The sequence below is a fragment of the Tamandua tetradactyla genome, chromosome 2 (assembly GCF_023851605.1).
Source record: "Tamandua tetradactyla isolate mTamTet1 chromosome 2, mTamTet1.pri, whole genome shotgun sequence".
Taxonomy (NCBI): Eukaryota; Metazoa; Chordata; class Mammalia; order Pilosa; family Myrmecophagidae; genus Tamandua; species Tamandua tetradactyla.
Genome location: NC_135328.1, coordinates 122,086,316 through 122,108,694, shown reverse-complemented (window position 1 = coordinate 122,108,694; position 22,379 = coordinate 122,086,316). Strand labels below are relative to the sequence as shown.

Here is a 22,379-nt window from a genome sequence, read left to right as displayed (position 1 = left end):
TGGGGTTGTCCTGTGTGTCATAGGATCACTGGCCTCTACCCACTAGATGAATAACATCTACCCTCCGATTGTGACAACGAAAAATGTCTCCAAACATTGCCAGATGTCCCCTGGGAGCAAGATTGCCTTCAGTTAAGAACCACTGCTTTAATATAATCAGAGTCTACCCCTGTCTCACCAAAACTTGCTGGCTGGGAACTTCAGGTTTGGTTAGGAAATATGGGGGAAAGTGGAGAATGGAAGCTAAATGCAAATGCCCACTGTATTAGCTTGAATTCTCTAGAGAAGCAGAATCAGCAGGAGATATCTATAAATATAAAATTTATAAAAGTGCCTCATGTAACTGTGGGGATGTAGAGTCCAAGGTCTGTAGAGCAGGCTGTGAGCTGGCAGCTCCAATGAAGGTCCTCAGTAAACTCTCAGGAAAGGCTGGCTGGTTGAAGCAGGAAGAATGATTGTCTCTTCTGAGTCCCCCTTAAAAGCCTTCTGGTGATTAGATTAAGCATCACTCATTGCTGAAGACACTCCCCAAATGCAGTCAGCTGTAGATGCCACCAACATGGTCAAGGTCATGATTTAAGTCCATGAAATGCCCTCATAGCAACAGACAGGCCAGCACTTTCCCGACCAGACAACTGGCACCACCAGGTTGACACATGAACCTGACCATGACACCAATTATACCTGAGATTCTAATGAAGATCTAAATTGGGTCAAATCTAGTAGAATTACTAAATTTTTGCTAGACTCTGGTTAGTATATTCTAACATTGTGGTATTTTACATTAGAAAACCAAAACCCAGTATTACACTTCAAAAAAGCAAAACTATGGGGGCCTGTAAATTCCAGGCTGGGTTTTGTTTTTTGTTTTTGCTTTTCTTATGCCAACTAGTCAGTTGCTGTTTATCTTAGAATCTGTCTCTGTTTAACCTCATTCTTTTTCATCAGTTCTCTTCCCTGAGGTTTTCATATTCAGTTGGATTTACCTGTCCTGATGTATCTTGCTGTGGTGCATTAGCAGACACAGTGTACAGTACAACCAGCACATTTAGCCTGGTGGTTTATGCTCTAGAGTTTGTGACTGAAATTTTTCTAAAGTGTATTTTTTTCCTTTTGTTGAATTTGAAATAGATTACAGACAAGTTTATTGCTTTAAAGTTTTTTTTATAATTTCCATATTTAGCAAATTTGTATTTTGATGCATATCAGATGGCTGATATTTTGGGGGTAAAATAATTTCTTCCTTGATTCTCTTCTCTATTTTCATATGAATGTTATGGGTGTAATGGAAACCCTGACTAATACTGGATGAGAGGGTGTACAGACATGATTGGAAATAAACACAAGATGCTACTTTTGAATCATGGCTGAAGGAATAGTAGAGGTTATACATATAATGGCTCATAAATAGTGCCTCCTCTAGACCAATGAAATAAAATAAAGCTAAATGACTTACAGGTCAGAATTTATGTTATATTGTTCAAGTGAGTCTGTAGTAGGGTTTTGTAACTAGGATATCAAGGGGCTTCACTCAAGTCCTGAAGGGTTCTAGGGAGAAGCTTGTTTTAGCCATGGTTTTAGTTATATTCTTATGTTTAATATACAGCATAGCTGAAACAATCTCCTCTACTCTGATGCTACTTTTAGTATTCCATAAATTGTCTTTTCCCTATATGTTTTCTTCTTTATTCTTTTTTACTAATTGATCATCTGTCTCCCAACTTTGCTGATTTAGAAATTTTGTGTCCATTTTATGCTCTTCATGGCAAGAAGAACTATTTGTAAGCATCTTTGAAAGGCACTGAAGAAATAGAATCCTCCAGCCTTAGCACTGTGCCTTGTAGGGCTTACAATTTGACTGAATGACTTGACTTTACATATATCCTTCCAGATCAGTTAGATTTGCTACTGCTTCTCTCTTGGATTTTCTTCCCTGTCCCTAGGAAAACATGTAAGGAAAGAGGAGTCTAGAAATAGCTGCATTCACTAAGATGACTAAAGCTGTACGGGGAGGGGAAAAGGACATTAACAATAGAAAGACGTGTTTCACAGTAATTAAAGCAAAAATGCAGGAGTAGGGGAGAAGGCATGCAATTTCTTTTTGAGGAGGTTTTGGCAAGGGCCCTAGTTGTAAAAAAGAGACACAGCCAGCTGGATTGAAACAATTTGAAGCCCATCCATCCTCAGTCATATTTTACTGACGCCAAGGTAAGCAGTTGGGTAGAAATGGGTTTATAACTATTTTTCAATGAATGGACTAAATTTTCTCATGGAACTGTCACATTAGATGGTACTCTTATGCTGTATTGTAGTTTTTAAAAAGGTTATGTGACCATGGTGACTAGTTCTAGGGCCTGTGTCCCTATCAGTTCCCTTGGGTGACTTGGAGAGCATCACCTGGATTTTGGTGAGTGGTTTTTCTCCCTGTTTAGAAATGAGGCAAATTCAGGTTTTTACTTTCTCTACCTTAACTGGGCTTTGCTTTCCAGGGAAACTTTTTTATTTTAATTTGTGGCTCTAGTCTTTATCCAAATAATTATGACATGTGTTGCCACAGATTCCATACTAGTTTCCCAAGAGCACTTTTTCTATTGTAATTAATCTGTGATTTCCTAAGTCAAGTTTCTTTCCAGATAACTTTGGCTATCAATCCTATTTCTTTATGTTTTTCTTTAGCTTCAGAGAAGGTACAGTAGAATGAAATAAATTTGCAGTAAGTACTGAAGCAATAAAATAAAATTCATTGAATTTAAATAGCAGCGAGTATAGCAAACTATAGCAAACCGTTTTTGAGTGCTTATGTGCCAAGCATGGTACTACTAAGTGCTTTTTGTGAATTAACTCATTTAGTCCTCATCGAAAACTTTGAGGAAGCAACTACTCTTTACCACAGTTAAGATTAGGAAATGAGGAGAGGGTGAGGTTAGGCCATATGTCCAAGATCACCTGTAGTAAGTGCTGGCTCCAGGATGCAAATACTGGAGTCAGGCTCCAGAAACAGTGTTCCTATTGATTTGACTATGCTGCCTCTCCAATGAAGGAACAGTGGAGACCTGACTCAGGAGGTCGCACGTGAATTGGATATAAGGGGTGAGAATGATTTTGCTAAGTGAAGAATAAGAAAGGGGACATTTTAAACTGGGGGCTGATAATAGGCAAAGCCAAGATGTAATAAAATGCTTAATAAAATGTGGGACAGGACAGGGGAAAACATGGTAAGCATGTAAGGTATGCAGAGGCATATCAGGGGAGTTAAGTTAGAAAGTTCATTTAAGGGCCATATCATGAAGTATCCCAAAAGTCATGTTGGGAAGGTTTGGACAACCAGCACAGAATTTTTATTTTGAGAAGGAGGGTGTTCTCATTTGCTAGCTGCCAGAATGCAACACACCAGAGATGCATTGGCTTTATTAAAAGGGGATTTATTTCTTTAAAATGTGTAGTTCTTCAGAGGAAAGGCAGCGAGCTTTCAACTGAGGTTCCTTCTTACATGGGAAGGCACAGGGTGATCTCTGCTGGCCTTCTCTCCAGGCCTCTGGATTCCAACAACTTTCCCCAAGCTGATTCCTTTCTGCATCTCCAAAGGCCTGGGCTGAGCTGCGAGTACTGAGATGAGGTATGCTGAGCTGCTTAGGTGGTGCTACATTGAGCTTTCTCATTTAAGCTTTCAACCAATTAAATCAAACATCATTCACTGCAGCAGGCAAGGCTCCTAGCTGACTGCAGATGTAATCAGGAACAGAGGAGGTTCACATGCCATTGGCTCATGTCTACAGCAACAGAACTAGGCACCTTCACCTGGCCAAGTTGACATCTGAACCTAACTACCACAGAGGGTGTTCAGATAACATGAGCCCATCTAGTTTAAAAAGGGAAGATCTGACAAAAGAGTGAAGACTAAAGAGCAAATAGGTAGAAAGACCGGAGACCTTTGAAGCCACCTAGGTGAGATACAAGTATTTAATGACAGTAGACATAAGAGAATCCAGGCAATTTTAAGTTATATTTTCATTTAGGGGATCACAATTTGTATTTATGTTAAAAGTTTTCCCTTAAACATATTCGCTGATTTTCTGACCACTCATTGAAAATTTGAATGAGTAGGTTCACTGTGGCCTTTTCACTTGAACTGCTGCCACCACCTTAGACAGCTTCCTCCATATGGACAACCTGCAGTACGGTACTGTGCCAGTCAGGATTTAGTTGCAGGAAACAGACTTCTTTGGCTATTTTCAGCAGAAAGGGATTTAATACAGGGAATTAGATGCTTGTAAAATAAAATTGTTGGGAGGGTCGAGGAACAAACTCTAGACTGGGCATCCAGGAGTGACTTCCACAACAAAACTTTGAGCTGACCTATCGGGAGCTGCTATCTTTTGCAAATTATTATCAAGGAGAGGCTCCCATTGGGATTGTTGACTTAAAAAAAGAAAAGAAATATGCAGCATTATTTTCCAGGCATTAGGAAGCCACTGCTGCCACCATGACTTTAGTTTTATGACATTTACAAAGCTACTCATGGGCTATTGGAATGTCACTGCAGAAATGCTTGCTAAATGTAGCTACATTAATACAGCAGAAAGATGATTTCTTCACCTCCACCTTGCAATTCTGAAGTAAGTACATCTCAGTGAGTAGAACCTGGTTTCCATCCAGGGGTCTGAGAAACATATTTTTTTTTAATTAAAAAAAAATGTTAAATTCAGTATTTGTTCAAGCTCTTTAAAGCCTTTTAGGAAAACCAACAGGTTTAAAGAGAAAAGCAAGTAGCTACTGGCAATTCTCTGGTAGAAAATAAGTTGCATACTTAGGCAAGCTGCCCTCATTATCAAGCCCAACTCTGTGTCAGTTTTGTTTTTCAAAAATAAGTTTCATGGGCAGTGCAAAGGATGGCTCAGTGGCAGGATTCTCACCTGCCATGTGGGAGACCAGTGTTCGATTCCCAGAGTCTGCCTATGCAAAAAAAAAAAAAAAAAAGGTTTCAAGATATGCCAACAAAACCATATAGATACTCTTTAGTAGTAAAAAATTTAACAGAGAAGTTTAAAGATGTAATAAAAGCCATATATGATGATACACATGAATAATTTATAATGTAAGCCTTTTCAATCCCAGAAAACTAAAATAAGATCGCGCTGAATGGTAATATACATAAAATGAGAGCTGATAACAAATAGAATCCTAAACATTTTCCCAGGAACTAAGCCATAAAATAGCAGTTTAGGAATACAATTAGCATGTAGTTTTTCTTCTTTCCCACCCAGTTGTTTTATTTAGAAAAATTTAGCTATCAGTGAATACATGTATAGATCTGGGCAATATTTTTCTTAATCGCTATTATTTCTTCTGGTCACTCACTGTTCCCTTAATTTTCTCTGGCAACGTTTTTCTTTTGATTGAACTCAACAATTTTGGAACCTAATGTGGGTATGAACTCTTATTGAAGTAGCACTTGGGAAATGCAGTCCTAGAAAAGGCAGATTTTTTTTTTTTTTTGCATGGGCACTGAAAATCAAACCCGGGTCTCTGGCATGGCAGGTGAGAACTCTGCCTGCTAAGCCACTGTGGGCCACCTGAAAAGGCAGATTTTAACAACTGAAGTTGCCTGACAAAGTTAAGCATCCGTTCTCAGTGGGACAATTTCCCATGTTAATCACTGGGAGAGGCATCTCTTGGATCCCATTGCCCAGTAAGATACTGATGTGCCCCTGGTGAGAACTGTGTGTGCTAACACCCACTCATTTAAGCTTTCAATAAATACAAAGCACTATTTAAAACTATTTTGGTAGAATAAAGAAATATTGCATTTTGGGGGCCTGTTTTGCTTCTTGAACTGGCTTGGAAGGCTGTTCATAAAAAAGAGAAAATAAAAGTTCATTGGCTACTACTTCAAGTCCTTAGACTTCAGCACTTCCTGCTCTTCAAGCCTCAGTAGCTTCTTTTTGTAGCAATAATGATATTCGTCATTAGTGTCACCCCTGTCTTGGGACTGACTCCCTCAAGGACTGGAGTGATAGAACTGGCTTTCTTCCTGACTCCTTCAAAATCCACATCTCCAGCCAACTTGGGCTTAGCAGTTATGGTATCTTCAACTCTATTCCTACATCAGTGACTGCTGCTCCTTCCTTAATCATATCTGCTCTGATTCGGTTTGGAATGTCTACAGTGGATACCACAGTATTTGCAAAAAGTGTATATATTTTCACCTGTTCTTTGGTAGTGTAGTGATGAGATATTGTAACGGTGGCATCACCTCCAGAATGTTCATGTGCCTCGTTTGTGTGTAGTAAAATTGCAATGGGCATTGCAGCATTCTTTGACCTTCCAGCCACAATCACATTCTTTCCTACTGTTGGAATTCCAGATCGTTTAATTATTTCCTACACTCCCCATGGGGTGGAAGGGAGCACGGACTACTGGTCCAAACACATTCTCCGAACACATTCTTCCTACATTAATTACACAAAAGCTGTCAACATCCTTGTCTAGTGGAATAGCGTGGAAGATCTTTCATTACTGTGCTCTGGAAGAGGCAGTTAATAAATACGCCATCTACATTTCGTCATTTATGCAGTTTATTGGTCAAATTAACAGTTCTTCCTCTGAGATAGAAACTGGTTTCAGAATCGTTTCACTGATGTTTCCTACATCTGCAGCTGCTGGTTTTGTTGCGAACGTGGGAGTGACTGGAGGGATTCTCACCAACCAGACTCACACTCAGGTGCAACTCCTTATTGCCAATGTCACCCACTCTTCCACCTCCTGCTGCACTTCCTATCTGATCTGCTGGGCAAGTTTCCTTCCAGAAATAACAAGAGATTCATTTCAAACTGCTGAGGGTGAAAGAGGCAATGGCAGGGGTAGCAGCTCTCTGCAAGCTAGAGCATCTGGGTGGCCAATGTGGACACAATAAAATGAATATGCAGCCATGGCCAGTGCTGGTGCCTGTGCCAGGCAGAAATGTATTTTTTAACTTTCCTGCCTCAGCAGTAGAAAACAGAATAGAAGGAGGTTCACTGTATCCCAACATCTACTCCTTTGATTACTCAACATCTGACATTCTTCTTTCTATACATACACTTTCAAATAATAACAACATATACCTCTCACTTTGCTGTCTTGTAACCTGTATTATGAAGTTAACCATCAACGATACACTTTATATAAAACAGTAAGGGAAGAGGAGAGAACATGAAAAAGAAAGTTGTCTATATACATATCAGAATAAGAAGGAAAATAGGAGTAGCCACTAAGGTCTTATTTTTCTGTAACTTTTACAAGGTTACATGTTTTTTTTAAATGCATTTCCTCTGGTCAACATTCTTTACCTGGGGGGCTTGTGCCTCTGTCTTCCATGATCTTTTACTACTGCACAATTATAGTACTAGAAGACACCTCTAGGTTCCAGATATATTCTTCCTTATCCCCATTGTGGAGCATCAAGCTTATTTCTCCTTGATTATCATCATCACCCCAACTAATATAGTAATCCCTTTTTCTGTCTGTTTTTTTTCAGAGGTAAAGGGAGCCAAAAATGGCTTGATCACAGTTTAGTTTCAGTGAAACCATTGTCCCTGCTGTTAAAACCTCTAAATCAACATACCCCCAAATTGCAGCGATAGGAAGAAAAAAATTGAAAGTTGGTCATAGAGGTATCACTCTTGTCCCTCTCCTCCCACTGCATCCTCTCGTATAGCACCCTGGTCCTGCAAGATGTTGCTGCCCATTGTTGAATCTTGCATTGCCTTTTCGTTCTGTTATGCAGCACATGAGTAAAAGCAGTGAACCTTGTTGGTATCAGCCCATTGCCTCACCTCTTTTTCTTATAATAACTTCGTTGGTCCAAAGCAAAGTCCATTATGATACTGAAGGGGATCTCTGTTTGTTCCCTGGGTTCTTATCCAGTGCAGAAATTGGTGTCCACACCAAGATTGATCACACGAGGTAAAAAGCTTTATTATACCAGCGGAGGTCCCTGAACAACAAGTGTAGTGGCATTATTTGGCTTGGATAAAGGGAGTTGTTCATGGATTGAGTCATAGGATTGACAGGTAGGGAGGAGTTGGCAGTTGCACATGCTCTATGTTACTACATACTCTAACATACTTGGTTATACATTGAATATTCAAAAATGGCACCTAAATCCTGACCAGAGGCAGAGAATTTACCATTACAGTGAGCTAAGGTTCAGTCTAAGGCATTCTACTTTCAAGCTGCACTTGCACTGGGGACTGTAAAGTCCCTAACTGCAGAGCAGAGGCAGTTGCAGTTGAGCTTCAGCCACATACTTTATTTCGATTGGCTGAATTCTGAGTGAGGCAACTTCAGCAAGAAAGAGGGAATAGGTGGGAGTTGTTCTCCAGGTGGCTCTTACAATACCATGGTGGTGAATAAGGGTGCTAGTAATGCCCACACAGGACAGTGCTGGCAGAATCATGGTTGGCAAGGAAGATATATTTATATCCAGAGTAAGTGCCTACTCCAGTGAGGACGAACCACTACTCCTGCCATGTTATCAGAAACATTTAGGGGCTCTGCTGTTTTTTTTAAATTAAGATATACATTTACATACCATATAATCATCCAAATTGTACAAGCAGTGATTCACAGTATCATCATATGGCTGTGCATTCATCATCACAGTTGATTTTTTATTTATTTTTATTTTTTTAATTATTGTTTTATTTTATTTTTATTTTTTGCATGGGCAGGCACTGGGAATTGAACCTGGGTCTCCGGCATGCACAGTAGATTTTTGAACATTTTCATTACTCCATTAAAAAAATGAAAATAAGAATAAAAATAAAAGTAAAAAAGAACACCTAAAACATTCCATATCCCCCATTCCCCCTCTTGTTTATTTATTTATTTTTTATCTTATTCACCTATCTATACAGTGGGTAAAGGGAGTGTCAGTCACAAGGTTTTTGGAATCACATGGTCACACCGTAAATGCTATATAGTTATGCAGTCTCCTCTAAGAATCAAGGCTTTTGGATTACAGTTCATCAGTTTCAGGTATTTCTCTCTAGCTACTCTAATACACCAGAATGATATATGCTGGATAAGAATAACCTCCAGAATGACCTCTTGACTCTATTTGAAATCTCTCTTTGTTTCATTTCTCTTTCCCCTTTCCATCAAGAAATCTTTCTCAATCACAGGAAGGGTAGGCCAGGTTCATCCCTGGGAGTCATGTCCCACATTGCCGGGGAGATTTACACCCCTGGGAGTCATGTCCCATGTAGTGGGGAGGACAGTTAATTCACCTGCAGAGTTGGCTTAGAGAGATGACACTGCAGCAACAGAAGAGGTTCTCTGGGGGTGACTTTTAGGCATAATTGTAAGTAGGCTTAACTACTCCTTTGCAGGAATAAGTTTCATAAGGTTTATCAGATTGGTAATCCCAATGATTGCGAGACTATCACGTCTTCCCCAGATGGGGAATTTTAATATTTCCACCTTTTTCTCCAGTACCTCAAGGATACTTTGCAAATACTTTTTAATCTTCTGACCAGATTACTCTGGGATGTATCAGGGCATCCCACCAACCTGTACAAATCAAGATCTCACTCCATATTCAAGGTTCATTGTAGTTATGATGTTCAAATAAGCTGACCATACAAGTTAGATTAGATAGTGTGTTACCAAAAATATAAATTCTGTACCAAATAAACATCTCTTCCTTTGGTCTCACACAGTTGAAGTTTTAAAATATAGTCAGTGTCATCCTTTACCCTTTACTTTGATTTACCTTATTTTCCTACCCAGATCAGCTTCATTCAAATCTCTGATTGAAGTCTGATGACTCAGTTTTTAGCAGTTGCTGTCTGGGGTAATGCTGACTTTCATCACTGCAGAACTCTAGCTCTGAGTCTCAGGTGTCACACAAATACTAAGGGTCTGCTTTTTTTAGAAAGTTTGTGGGGGTGGGGGAAAATGGTTTGAGATCTATTTGGATATGTTCTCTAAGGTGAAAGACAACTTGTTTCATTGCATATCTATGAACTGTTAAGAAAGGGACAAAATACTTGTTGGATCCTTTGGATTTTGAGAGTAGTAGATAGTCTGGTTGTTCTGCTCTGACCCATCCCCTGTGGTCTGCAAAGGTTTGTGTGAGTTCTGCTGGTGTGGGTTGAGCACTTGCACCCCTGCTTTTGACTTTATGATCCAGCAGATCCAAGAATGTTCCATGTGTTTTGAAAAACAGGGTCTGCCCTGCTAGCTTTGAAGATTTTCTTTTTATAATTGGTGTTTTAGTTTGTGTGGATTTGTTTACTGATTTATTTATCCACTCGTTTATTTAAATTCTCTTGCTTAGTATTTAGAGTATACTTTTATTCTGAGGACTCATGTATTTTCTGAATGGTCTTAGTTTTTGTCTCTTTAAATATTACTTCTTTTCCATTCTTATCACCTTCATTTGCTGTAACTCCCCTTAGATGTGTCTGGCGCTATTGTTCATGCTTTTAATTGCTCTTTTTAATTTTTTTTTCTTCTTTCCTTTTTAGGATGCAAAATTCTTTTTTAAATTTGTCAGTTCTCTCTTCAACTCTGATCTTGGGACTCTTGTCTATTGACTTTTTTATTCTAATGACTAGTCTTTCATTTGTGTAATTTCCGATTGATTTTTTTCTTCTTTGAATTGATTTTTTAAGCCCATCTCTTCTTGTTTTAATTCTGTCTTTTTGCTTCATAATTTCTTATTCTTTTTTATTTAGCTTTTTTAGTACTTAAAGTGTACTTATTTTCTTGGGCTGTTTTATATTAATTTCATCTGAAGTGAATTTGTGGTCTGGTGGGTGTTTTTGTTAGTTGTCTTTATTGGTATTAGATTTCATTATATACCTTAGAACTTTGGTTGAATGGCACATTTTGGCAGAAATTTTATGTTTTTACTCATTCTATTCATTGTTTTAAAAAAACTTTTAAGAAATGTTTAATTGAGGTGAAATTTACATAACATTAACCATTTTAAAGTGAACAATTCACTGACATTTAGTACCTTCATATTGTTGTTCATCCAATCACCTCTATCTAGTTCCAAAGTATTTTCCTCATCACAGAAGGAAACCCTATGTTCATTAAGAAGCTGCTTCCTATTATTCCCTACTCCTAGCTCTAGGCAACCACTAATTTGCTGTCTGTCTTTTTGGATTTGCCTATTCTGAATAGTTCATATAAAGGGAATCATACAATATGTGGCTTTTTGTATCTGGCTTAGCATATTTCCTAGGTATATTCATGTTGTAACATGTATACATTCTTCAGTCTTTTTTTTTTTTTCTTCATTCCTTTTTATGGCTGAATAATAATTCAGTGTATGGATATACTGTATAACATTTCATTTATCCATTCATCTGTGGATGTACTTTTGGGTTTTTCCACCTCTTGGCTATTGTAATAGTCATTCATTTTTAAACATCGTTTTCTCCATCTCTGCAAACTTCCTTTGTCTAGCCATTTTGTAGTTGTCTCTATCTGGCTTCCACAGAGCCCCAGTCCAAAATTATGTTTGATAGTGTTTTAGAAAGTTGAGCAATCACAAGCTGCCTGCCTGAGGTCCTGGTCACAGGGTTGGCCTGTGTCCTTCGTTCTCCTTAGAGCCCAGCTCCAGATGATACAAGGAGGCTGTGGGTCGTCTATCAGGAATAGAGGAACCCTACTCTAGTTACCACCTTCAAGCCTACCTTTGAGCAGTAATGCTAGGTCTTTCTCTGCCCTTTGTGGGATTTTAGCCCCAATCATAGGACCCACATTTCCAGTTTTGTTACTATTTTTGGATTGTTGCCCTTAGGAAGCTCATGGCTTTAACATCAGGAACTTAGCTCTTTGTGTTTCTGTCCCATATTTATTTCACATAAATGTTGATTTTTTTTTAGCTTGCTTGCATCTTTTTGATTTTCTCTTTTTATATTTCCCCTCTCGTTGCTGTGTGTTTAGAGTAGAGGAAATCCATCAAAGAATGAATTCACTGCACCATCTTAACTGGAAGTCATATGGGCTGAGGGTTTAAAGGAAATAAAGTTAGATATTTAGTTTTACATAGTACTAAAAGCTAACCACAAGAATGCTTTTCTGTGTGAGTTCAGTGACCCATAGCATACAGCTATTTAAATTCCTCCTCCAGAGACTTGCAGGCCCAAAAAAGATGAGTGGGATTAAGCAGGTGGGATTTATTAGGATACTATGGTTCTCTATGAGGATTTTTACTTTGTATTTTTCATTTTGATGGTAACTTAAAAAATTCAAGTGAATATGCTTCCGAATACCCAAATGCCCCAATTCTAACCAAATAATGTCTTAAGATTTCAGTGCTTGCAGTTAAATTTGTATTGGCACCAAGTAATACTACTTTAAATATAGGGAGCTATTGGAATGTGAACAAAGTTGAAAATGTAAGTATTGTGCTTGAGCTAAGTAAGTGCTTGCCATTTCACAGTAGTTCAAACAGAGAAAAGTGGGCGAATTGAGCAATCCTCAGCATATGATGCTTCTTGCCCACTAAAAAGTCTGCTGTAGTGATCAGTACCATGTCTACAAGGTTTGTCTAAAGTCAGTGTCAGTACTTGGCCGTCATTGATCATGTTAAGCTAATTTTGTCAATTTAAGTTTTTTTATTCTTGTCGATATTTTGGGTTTTATTTTGTGCTTTTTTTTTGGCTTGTTTTATGAGAGTTACAAGCATAGGGCTTTTACTGGTTTTATGTTTGTTAATATATAAGTATATGGTTGTAACTTTATAAGAGTTACATGTACTTTATAAGTTAATATATGCTTGTAACTCTTATAAAGTTACAAGCATAGGGCTTCTACTGGTTTTATGTTTGTTAAAATTTAAGTAACAATAAAAATAATTTTAGACAGAGCTGGGAGTTTTTTCTGCAAGTTTGAGAAAAATGAATCAAATAGTAGCTTTAACCCTTCCTGTGCAGGGTCAGTAAACATCCTGTATTTGATTTTGATGTTTTTGCCTGGCTTACACTTGCCTTGTTTTTCATGTTCTTGGTTAGCTCAGACGTCACGATGTCTGCTGGGAGCTTCTGACCCCTCCATGTTAGGTTGGCTATCCCTTTTTGATGCTCCCTAGCACTGTGTTTCCTTCTCTCCCTTATCTGTTCACCAATTCTGAGTAGTTCCTCATTAGCTACAGATTGCTTGAGAGCAAGTAACACTGGTAGTAATCTTTTATTTGTAGTGATCATCGAGTCCCTTTCATGAAGTAGGCTACTGATGAATATGTGGGCTTTTTTTGTTTGTTTTTGCTTTTTTAATAATAAATTACTAGTGCAACCAGTCGTTGAAAGAGACAGAAGTATCTTGGAGCTTAGTTATCAGTGACAAAGACAATAAGAAGATTTCTGATATTTTTATATCTATTGTCCTCCTCGGCTCATTTTTCTAACTGGTCTAACCAAAAGCCAATAGTCTGTCACATAAGTGAAGTAATCACTATTTCTAACAGAATGTCTAAGGTGAGGTGTATTTTCTAGTCAGAGTGGATAGCTCTTTGGTGCTCTGATGGAGAACAAGCCAATAATTTCCTTCTAAGCAGCTCCAAAGACAAACACCATGGTGAAGGACTGAAGTAGGACTTCAGCTTTCAAGCCACATCCAGAGAGACGCTTTTCTCTCCACTGATGGGATATGGATGGAAGAATTGAGCCTAGCACAGAGTTATTTGCTAGATTAAATTCCTTAATTGCTTGTAAAATCCTCTGAAGAGTGTATGTGTATGTGTGTGTGTGTGTGTATACACTCTGCACCTGGATTGAAGTTACCGCCTCTAATTCTTTAGCCTCAGGTTTTGTTTATGTTTGAGGTTTGTTTGAAATTATCTGTAAACTTCAGGTTTTGATTAGACTATCTCTGAGGCTAACTGCTGCTGACTCAATAGGGAAAAAGCCAGCTCCTCCTAGTGGAACTTTTATTAAAACCTTATTGTTTTTAGGGGGAAAATATATCACTTGTTTCTCCTGTAAGCGCTTCATGGGAACAAGAACAATTTATTGTAACTTTCAGAAGAGGCCCACAAATATAGGCATACATTGACCAATTTTATTTAAAATAATGAAGCAAAGAAATGCTTCATTATAAATTAAAAACTTTGATATCAGAATTTTAGCAAGGAAGAATGTTGTCAAGCTTAAGCATAGTTGTATTTGATTATATTTCTGGTGATTCTAAAATGTTCTCCAACAAGACCATGGTATCCCTGGTTGGGACTCTGACTGTAAACTGGGTATTTGATTTGTTTCTTTTTCTCTTTTCATTAGCAATATGTTTTGTAGCATTTTAGCCTTTAATCTTGGTTTGATACTTATTTTAGGAAGGAAGGGGCTTCAGTTGACTTGTACTCAGGAGAAATGGAAGAAAACTAGTGTTCTTCATAAGGTTGCCACTTTGAGTAGCTTATGATCTGTTTTTGGCATGGGTAGACTTATCTTTTATACCCTGACTTCAGAGGGAGTTCAGAGGGAGAAACAGAGAGCCATTCCAGGGTTGGTTACTTCATTGCCTCAACTGTGCCGGCAAGGACCCAGGTCCATCTCTTTGTTCTGCCATTTGTGGCGTGTTGGCCAGTCATCTCAGATATCCTTCTCCCTGGGGCCCAAGGTGACTGTTTCTGTTCTAGATGTTGCATGAGGACTATGGTGTCTTACATTAAAAAAGTGAACTTGTTTAAGATTGAGGAAAACTCTCTCAGAAACCCTCTGGCAGAGGCTCCGGTCTCATTGTTCTAGAACTCTATAACATGCCTATTCCTACGATTGGTAGGAGGGCAAATGGAAATACCATGACTGGTCTACATATCCACTCTCACAGTATGGTCCAGGCACCCCTGGGTGAGTCTGAGGTCCTTTCAGAAGGTTCACGAGGTTGAAACTCATTTCATGATAATACTAAGACATTATTCACCTTTTCCGCTCTCGTTGCATGAATGTACAGGAGCATTGTCAAGGTTACGTGATGTGTCATGACATCATTGTCCTGACAGCTAATGAACTATGTATTCATATAATTGTGTATTTAAAAATTTTGATTTTTTTTTCTGTTTAAATTTCTAATGTGGCAAGTATTGATACATATAATCCACATAAACAAAAGCTCTTTGGGTTCTCAGTAATGATTGAGTGTAAAGGATCCTGATAAGAAAATGCTTGTCATTTACTGGTACACATAAATTGAGATTCACTGCTTGGCACTAGGGAAGATCAGAGCCTCTTCCAAGACACTGAGCTACAGATTCCTGAATAAAATGGATTCTGTTAATAAGGAGGCAGAGGGGTTAGGGCTGCTAGATAGGCAGTGTGGCCAGCATTTCTCTGGGGAGCTGCCATGGAGTGGGGAGACCACTAGTAGGGGAGCAGGGTGTTCCCCTGCTTTGACCTCTGCTTTGACTAGAGCCACTGCTTGGGCCATTTATATGTTGAATTCTTGCACAAGATTTCATTTTTCCAAGTTATCCAACCAACTCATTCTCGCTCTCTTTCTCTTTCCTTCCTTCCCTCCCTCCCTCCCTCTCCTCCTCCTTCCCTCCCTTATTCCATCCTTCCATTCCCCCCTCTCACTCAACGCCTATTCTTCGTCATCATTGCCATCATTGTCACCCTAGATGCATGACGACTACCACTGCGCTGGCTTAAAGGCATAGATGACAGGACCTCGGTCATTGCTTTAGGATCATGACTGATCAACACTTGTCACCCTAGATACATGACGACCACTGCACTGGCTTAAAGGCATAGATGACAGGACTTCAGTCATTGCTTTAGGATCATGACTGATCAACACTTGTCACCCTAGATACATGACGACCACTGCACTGGCTTAAAGGCATAGATGACAGGACCTCGGTCATTGCTTTAGGATCATGACTGATCAACACTTGTCACCCTAGATACATGACGACCACTGCACTGGCTTAAAGGCATAGATGACAGGACCTCGGTCATTGCTTTAGGATCATGACTGATCAACACTTGTCACTGTAGATACATGACGACCACTGCACTGGCTTAAAGGCATAGATGACAGGACCTTGGTCATTGCTTTAGGATCATGACTGATCAACACTATTTTAGAATTTCTCACATTATTTAAAATGTACTCTGGCTGCTCTTAATTGCGTATGTGGCTTTATAGATTATCTCCAATTTGTCATGAAAGAAAACAGTAATGATTAAAACTAAATGATTTTTAAAAATATTTTTCTTTACACCTCTGGCAGTTGTAGCCTTTGACAAGATTTTAAAGGTATCAGATTCTTTGTCATATCAGCTGAATAGGGATTATTTTAGACCTTTCAGAAAATCTAGATTATGCCTATCCCTAAAATGTCCCTAGATGTGACAGCCATTTGAGTTGTGAAATTGTACATCAATAGTGTTGTTAACAGAGGAGAAAAAATCCTGGGTTAAATTATAGAATGGAGCTTTTCCCATCCCAAACATTAGTAAATAAGGAAATAATGCCACAGAATTTTGAATGAGTCAGCTGGAATTGCTGACTCCTGCCATACTTCTCATTGTCCCATTGTGGCACAATGAACATTGTGCATAGCCTTGTTGGGCTGTGGGGTCTGTTCTTTGAAGTCGGCATTGCTTCCATGCCCAGGAATTAGCATGGACCTTTATTTCTAGTAACCTACTTTATTTTCTGAAAAATAATTTGAGAACCATTGGTCTAAGTCTTTCCCCTGCCAGGCTCTTATCCTTCTTAATTTCTAAATTTGGGAAATGGCTTTTTGTTTTGTTTTGTTTTCTTAATTAACTAGGATACTTTGTCCTAGCCTATAATTCAGTTATTTCTTTCCTTTTTGTTATTTTTTTTCAGACACTATTCAAGTATTTGGGCTCTTATTTCCTTTTCCCACTCTAATGAATTGTGCCTTGTGAACGCTGTATTCCTTGTGAAGCACATTGCCCATAAGGCTTTTTTTTTTAAAACAAACAAAAAAACTGTCTGTTTGAAATATTTTCAAACTTAAAACATCTGCAAAAGTGATATAAAACCCATACAGAGAACGCCAACATTCCCCCCATCCAGACACCCAGATCCATCAACTTCTAACATTTTGGCACATTTGCCATATCATTCTGTCTATCCATCTATCTGTCTATATCTCTTTTCTAAACATTGGAGAGTAGGTTGTAATAATCGTGCTTCCTGAATACTTATATACTTCCATATACAGTTTCTAAGAACAAGGATATTCTGTCAGGTTTTCAAATGTTCCTTTTCTTATAGGACAGAAATAACCAAAATGAAAAAACTTTTAGCCCTGAAATATTACCTCTTTCTATCCTGCTGTACTTTGTACCTGAGCTATATTATCTCTGTGACTGAGACAGCAAACACTCATGGACAAAGTGTATCTACCATCGTGACTTGGATTCATAAAATAGTACTTAGTAAGCATCAAAATAATTCTAGCATTTTATAAATGAGAGAAGGAGGGCAAATGCAGCAGTTGTAAACTAACAGTTCTTTTTCAGTATTTCTGATATTTGATGTTTTCTGCCCCATGGCTGGTTTCTCGTGTCACTTTTGTTTCTCTCCTTTCCACCTCCTACTTGTGAAAGATCCGCTCTGACAAGGCAGGACACAGGGAATTGAACAAGCATGAGGGGATCCTTCACTGTTGGCTTGTTTCCGTTTGAGAACCTAGGTCTCTCTGCTCACAGTACTTTACTACCCTCTATGTAGGAATTTCTGAAGGTCATTTTATATTCTCCTGGAAACACACTGAGGGGGTTCAGCTTTTCTTGTTTTGTAGTCTACATATGTGGAAAAGTTGAAATCATATATATATTTTTTATTCCTCAGGGACTGAGTAAATGTGTTAAAAGAGAAAGTTTACTCAGAAAGTAGAAAATGGTAGTATCCTTCTAACTTTCATGGCATTTACCTTTAAAAAAAAGTATTTTTGTTGCGAAATCTCATACAGTCCAACAATATTATACAATCAGTGGCTCACAATATCATCACATAGATGTGTATTCTGCACCATGATCATTTTTAGAACATTTGAATCATTCCAGAAAAAGGAATAAATGGAAAAAAAGGACTCATACATCCCATACCCCTTACATCTCCTTCTCATTGAATCACAATATTTCAATCCACCCAATTTTTACCCTTTATCTCCTCCTATTATTTATTTATTTTTTATCCTTATTATTATTATATTTTTTACTCATCTGTCCATAACCTGGAAAAAAGGAACATCAGACACAAGGCTTTCACAATCACACAGCACGTTGTAAAAGCTGTATAGTTACACAGTCGTCTTCATGAATCAAGGCTGCTAGAATACAGCTCAACAGTATAAGGTGCTTCCCTCCAGCCATTCTAATACACCATAAAATAAAAAGGGATATCTGCATAATGCATGAGAATAATCTCTAATATAACCTCCCAACTCTGTTTGAAATCTTTCAGCCACTGAGGCTTTCTCTTGTCTCATTTCTCTCTTCCCTCTTTTGGTCAAGAAGCCTTTCTCATTCCAATGATCCTGGGTCCCAGCTCATCCTTGGGGTTCAGATCCTAGATTGCCAGGGAGATTTACACCCCTGGGAGTCATGTCCCACCTAGTGGGGAAGGCAGTGAGTTCACCTGCCAAGTTGGCTTAGAGAAAGGGGCCACATCTAAGCAATAAAAGAGATTTTCAGGCATAATTATCAATAGGCTTAGCCTCTCTTTTGCAGAAATAAGGTTCATAGGGGCGAGCCCCAAGATTGAGGGCTCAACCTATTGAATTGGTTGTCCCGACTGCCTGTGAGAATATCAAGAATTCCCTAGATGGGAAACTTGAGTATTTCCTCTTTTCTCCCTAGTCCCCCAAGGGGACTTTGAAAATACTTTTTTATTCTATACCCAAGTTACTCTGGGATATGTTGGGGCATCACAATAACCTGTACAAACCAAGACGATATCATGCTCTATTCAAGATTCCATATAATTATGCTATGCAAGTAAACTGACCATACAAATTATGGTATGCAAGTAAACTGACCATACAAATGAAATTAGAAAATGTGCTACCCAAAACATAAATTTTCTACCAAATAAGCATCTCTCCCTTTGGTCTTACACAGAGGTTGGCCTTTGAAAATATGGACCATATCATCCCATACCCAGCAATCTGATTTGTTTAATCTTATCCAGATCACCTTCACTCATATCTCTAGACGAAGTCTGATCATTTTTTCAGTTTTTTAAATAGTTACTGAATGGGGTAATGATGGTTTTCATAGCTGCAGTTCTCTAATTCTGAGTCTCAGGTGCCTTATAAATATGTGAAGTTCCAGGGAAATAACCAGGTTATATACAATTAGCTCAATATCTCAGAATTTAGAAATATCAGTTACAACTCCTAAATATATGTGACTGCCGTAAGAGCTTACAATCTAGGAATCTTTATAATAGGCCCCAGCCCATGCTCTCGACTTCAATTTTCTGAGTTTGTATAATATAGTTAATCCATATAAGAGGCATGATATTTGCCTTTTTGTTTCTAACATTTCATTCAACATGCTGTCCTTAGGGTTCATTCCACCTAATTGCATGCCTCACAACTTCATTCCTCATCCTCTCAGTAGTCCGTTGCATGTAAACACCACATTCCTGCTTCCATTCCTCGAGTGTTATACCTTTAGGCCACATCCATCCATTGCGAGTGATGAACACTGCTGCTCTAAATATCAGTGTGCAAATGGCCATTCAGGTCCCTATCTCAGTTCCTCCAGGTGCAAGATCGTATGGCATTCCCACCCTTAGCCTCCTGTGAAACTACCACACTGCCCTCCAGAGGGGCCGCACCTCTCAGGTTCCCTACCAACAGTGAATACATACATCTCTTTCTCCACATTTTCCCTAGCACTTGTTTCTCTGTTCATTTTTAAATAATTTTATTTGCACATCATACAGTCTAACCTAAGTAAGTAGACATGTCTTCCACACCATAATCTATATGAAGACATTTCTTTTTCTTCTGCAAAGGATCCATACACCTCCCCCGTATTCCCCACTTGTTAACATTTAATTTTGGCATAAGGCCTTTGTTACATTCAGTGAAAGTAAAGTATAGACCATAGCTTGCACTGATTGTATTTTTTTTTCTGTATATCATCTGTTTTCAGTACCTTGTAATGTTGACATTCATTTGTTTTCCTTCATGCAAAAGTGTTTTTGTATTTGTACATTTAATCAACATCATTGTCCACTGTAGGCATTCTTAAATTATAGCATCTCAGTCTTCATCCTCTGTCTTTCTGTCTGGTTTTATATGGGTCCCCAGCCCTTCTCCTTCAACCATGCTCACATTCAGCTTCATTCAGCATATTTTTATTATTGTGCCACCATGAAGTAGTGTTGTGCTATCTATTTCTGAATTTTTACAATCACTTCTGTTGCACAGTCTTCATTCAGTGCCAAATGCTGAATCTCAACCCTCTTTCTATCGCCTAATAACCTGTGTTCTTGACTTTAACTCTCAAAGTTCACTCATTAATGTTATTTTGTATTAGTGAGACCATATGGTATTTGTCCTTTTATTTCTGGCAAATTTAACTCAGCATAATGTCCTCAGGATGCATCCACGTTGTTACATGCTTCATGACTTTATTCTGCCTTATAGCTGCATAGTATTCCATCTTATGTATATACCACAGCTTCTTTAGCCACTTGTCTGTTGAGGGATATTTGGGCTATTTCCATCTCTTGGTAAACATAAGTAGTGCTGCTATAAACATCAGTGTGAAAATGTCTGTTTGTGTCCTTGCCTTCAGTTCCTCTGAATATTTCCCTAGTAAGAGGATTGATGGATCATATGGCAATTCTATACTTAGCTTCCTGAGGAATGACCAAACTGCCTTCCAAAGTGGTTGTACTATTTAATATTTGCACCAACAGTAGATAAGTGTGCCTCTTTCTCCACATCACCTCCAGTACTTGTTTTGTTTTCTGTTTTTTTTAATTATTTAATTAAAAAAATAACAAATGCAAACATTCTTAACTTATGATCATTCCGTTGTACATATATAATCAGTAATTCACAATATCATCGCATAGTTGCATATTCATCATCATGATCATTTCTTAGAAAATTTGCATCAATTCAGAAAAAGAAATAAAAAGACAACAGAAAAATATTCATACATACCATATTCCTTACCCCTCCCTTTCATTGATCACTAGCATTTCAATCTAAATTTATTTTAACATTTGTTCCCCCTATTATTTATGTTTTACTCGTCTGATAAGGTAGATAAAAGGAGCATCAGATATAAGGTTTTCACAACCACACTTTTTTTTTTATAATGGTTATTGTTGTGGATATGAGATGATATCTCATTGTGGTTTTGATTTGCATTTACCTAATGGCAATGAAGTTGATCACTTTTTCATGTGCATTTTAGCCATTTATATTTCCCCTTCTGAATTGTGTCTGTTCATGTCTTTTTCCCATTTTAAAATTGGCTTGTTTGTCTTTTTGTTGTTGATATGAAAAATCTGTCTGGATACAAAACCCTTACCTGATACATATTTTCCAAATATTGTCTCCCATTGCTTAGGCTGCTTTTTTACTTTCCCGACAAAGTTCTTTGATGCACAAAAGTGTTTAATTTTGAGTTATCTGTTTCTTTCTTCAGTGCTCATGCTTTGGGTGTATGGTGTAGGAAACTATCTCCTGTTACAAGATTTATAAGGTATTTCCTTACATTTTCTTCTAAAAGTTTTATGGCCTTTTAATGTTTAGGTCTTTGATCCAATTTGAGTCAACCTTTGTATAGAGTGTGAGATATGGATCCACTTTTATTATTTTGTATATGGATATCCGGTTTTCTGAACACCATTTATTGAAGAGTCTACTCTTGTCACTTGGATTGGCTTGGCCACCTTATCAAAGATCGATTGTCCATAAATGAGAGGATCTATTTCTGAATGCTCAGTTCGATTTCATTGGTCAGTATATCTATCTTTATGCTAGTACCATGCTGTTTTGACCACTATAGCATTGTAAAATGCTTTCAAGTCAGATAATAGGAGATTTCCCACTTCATTTTTCTTTCTCAAGATATTTTTAGCTGTTCAGGGCATGCTGTCTTCCAAATAATTTCGGTTATTGATTTTTCAATTTCTGCAAAGTAAGTTGTTGGGATTTTAATTGGTATTGCACTGAATCTGTAAATAAATTTGGGTAGAATTTACAGCTTAACTATATTTAGTCTTCCAGTTTATGAAGATGGTATGCCCTTCCTTTTACTGAGGTCTCCATGATTTCTTTTAGCAATTTCTTATAGTTTTCTGTGTATATGGCTTTTGTATCCTTAAACTTGTTCTTAAATATTTTATTCTTTTGGCTGCCATTGTAA

At 38.0% G+C, this 22,379-nt stretch overlaps 1 protein-coding gene and 1 pseudogene across 12 annotated transcripts in view; one reads left to right on the top strand and one right to left on the bottom strand.

Moving 5' to 3' along the window:
• FANCC (FA complementation group C) overlaps positions 1-22,379 on the top strand; it is a 446,081-nt gene that overhangs the window by 140,742 nt on the left and 282,960 nt on the right. The gene's annotated exons all lie outside the window — the stretch shown is intronic.
• LOC143657224 (bifunctional methylenetetrahydrofolate dehydrogenase/cyclohydrolase, mitochondrial pseudogene) lies at positions 5,929-7,356 on the bottom strand (annotated as a pseudogene).